Here is a 3,071-nt window from a genome sequence, read left to right on the forward strand (position 1 = left end):
GGGCAGGGGGGCACCCCAGAGACACAACAATTGATCGTTTGATCTTTTAGCCGTGTGCGGTGCCCCTCTTCACCATAGTCCACCTCGATAATACTGTAGCGGTGCTTAGGCGAAGCCCTGCGTCGGTAGAACATCATCGTCGTCACCACACCGTCGTGCTGACGAAACTCTCCCTCAACACGCGGCTGGATCGGAGTTCGAGGGACATCATCGGGCTGAACGTGTGCTGAATTCGGAGGTGTCGTGCGTTCGGTACTTGATCGATCGGATCGTGAAGACGTACGACTACATCAACTGTGTTGTGCTAACGCTTCCGCTTTCGGTCTACGAGGGTACGTGGACAACACTCTCCTCTCTCGTTGTTATGCATCACCATGATCTTGCGTGTGCGTAGGAAAATTTTGAAATTACTACGTTCCCCAACACGGGCCTGGGCCTAGATTTTGAGCCCGACGATCGAGCTAGGCCGGGCTCGGACCCGTCGTATTCACCGTTTAAGGAAGAGGTCCAAGGCCTGACGGGCTTTTAGCATGATGGGCCGGGTTTGGGCCTGATTTTAGGCCCGACGGTCAGGCTTGGACCTGGGTTTTTTTGCATCGGGCTTTGGTAGGCCCGGCCCGGCCCAACAGATGGCCAAGTATAGCAGAGCATCTTCAAGCACTAGGAGCAGGGTATCCATGCATCATCTGAGCGCCAATGTTTTTCTAGATCAAAAGGCTTGCGCTCTTATCCACATTGCCGGAGATGGGGTGCATGAAGATACTCAAGATCGGTGGAAGATTTGACATGTTCACAATGAACCGACACATGAAAAACCTGCTACACCAACAGAAGTGTTGCGTACATGTATCAAACATTTTCATTGCAAGGATCGAGTGAAGGAGAAGATGGTCCTTACTGATATGCCAGCGCCACATGCAACTGCACTACTATAGTAGTCAACTTGCTGCGGAAAAGAGGCATCCATATAGGAACATCAATGGGTTGGTTATGGAAGGGTACAACCTCCTTTTGGTCAGACCCATACCCACAAAAAATTTCTATACCCACCAATATCAATATCCATGGGCATAAATTGGCATCCATGCCCATACCCCATGGGGTATCCTATATCCAATGATTATCTAGTGGGTACAATACATATCATTTAAATTTTTAGAAGGTAGAGATATGAGTTTAAAATTCAAGTGATGGCGGGCGAGCAGTATAGCATCAAGGGAGTATGATCAATGGTTGGCGGAAGCCTAGCACAATGGGAGGCGGTGGTGGGAATGGGGGACCGCTGGTTCGAGAGTTGGATAGGAGTCCGGTATTGAAGAGTCGAGAATCCATTTTTTCGAGGAGTCACATAGAACATAGGAGGAATGGCGAGAAGCTGATTACGGGCCTATAAGCTAGGGCTAGTCTAAGGAATACGAGATTTAGGGTGGCAGGTGCACCATAGGAGTTGGAAGTTGATCGCATATATCATAGGAGTTATTTTCATTTAATTTTTTTCTAGGTATCCATTGGGTTATTCATCTTATCTTATATTTATATTTACTAATTGGAGGCACCATGCCAGGCTCTATGTTAATCCACATCAGCACGATTAATTTAGCCATTAGATGTAAAATCTAATGGTTGTGGTATTTTAAAACACCATTTCTTATTTATTTCTAGAGAAAAACACTACGTACATTAAAAAGAACAGACCAACACGTACAAAAAGGAATTCTCAACAACCACACACAAGACCTTCCATCTCAAAAGAAAAACATGCACAAGACCTACACGTTCAAAACATTAGTCCTCACCCTAAAAAAAAGAGTCCTCAGCACCAACGTCCGTGTTGCAGAAAAATAACATCCATCACGTATAAAAAGAAAAAAGAAACCTCGACAACCATGTCCAGTCATTAATCAAGAAAAAAAAAAGGAGTTCTCAACAGCCACACCCAAGAGCTTTCATCTAAAAAAACACCCACGTCCAAGACCTACATGTACAAAAAATGAGTCCTCAACACCCACGTCCAATGTATATCCCTTACTGCACGATATGTGAATTTCCAGGTTATACATAACACTTTCAGGGGTGCTATGCTGCTAGCAGCATCCAAATGGTCGCAAGAAGCTATCCCATTGATGGAAGGGAGCATGTGTACATGCCTTCCGGATATTACTTAAATCATGTACACATATTTTCCCATGAAAACTCCTTAAAATTCAAGATTTTGTTTTCAGTCATGGAACAAGTTAGTTTGCAATCCATTGATCATGTTTATGCACATTTTTTTGTTATTTTCCATTTCTAGGCAATCATTTCTACACCATAGAATTTAGGTAACACATTATTCCAAGTAACACACTATCCATAAATCCCTACCCTATAGTCTACAAACCCTTCACTTGATAACAAAACCGCCAAAAATGAATTAAGTAATTTACATCTATCAATAGTTTAGCACTTTGCTGATGTCCCCATTTACACCACCTATTAATATGATCTATAGTTGATGTTATCTAAACTTACAAGGAAAGTCACACTAGGTATTAAACCCAAGGAGTAAAGTCTTCCTTTTCCATATGACAAATATTAATGCAAATGGTTGACGGCAGTATGTTAAACTACATTTCTACGTTTCAGTATTTTTTGAATTCTAAAACATTAGTGTATAATGGATGTAATTCAAATATTTTTCCATTCATGCATGTTTGAGATTCTAGCCCGTGTAGTTGCACGGGTTGATGACTAGTGAACATAATTTCATACCCATGGCCTACCCATATATTTTGCAGATATAGATACCCATTATACATGGGTACAAGATCTCTCCAAGTTTTGTCCATGCTTGTTATTTCCGAGTAGGGTACCCCCGCGTACCCATACTCATGGGTAAAACTGTTGTCCCTTCATCGAGGGCCCTTGTTAGGTTGGTTGGTCATGAGCTAGCTGCGGATCACCTAGACGAGGTTTCCAGAGACATCTGGTGTTGGTTGGCGTGAGAAGCAGTGGTACTTGTAAAGAAAGGATGCGGGTGTCTACAGCCAAATGATGGAATGGACTAGCCGACATAACTTCCTCTCACCACC

The sequence above is a fragment of the Triticum aestivum genome, chromosome 6A, assembly GCF_018294505.1.
Source record: "Triticum aestivum cultivar Chinese Spring chromosome 6A, IWGSC CS RefSeq v2.1, whole genome shotgun sequence".
In the NCBI taxonomy this organism is placed as follows: Eukaryota; Viridiplantae; Streptophyta; class Magnoliopsida; order Poales; family Poaceae; genus Triticum; species Triticum aestivum.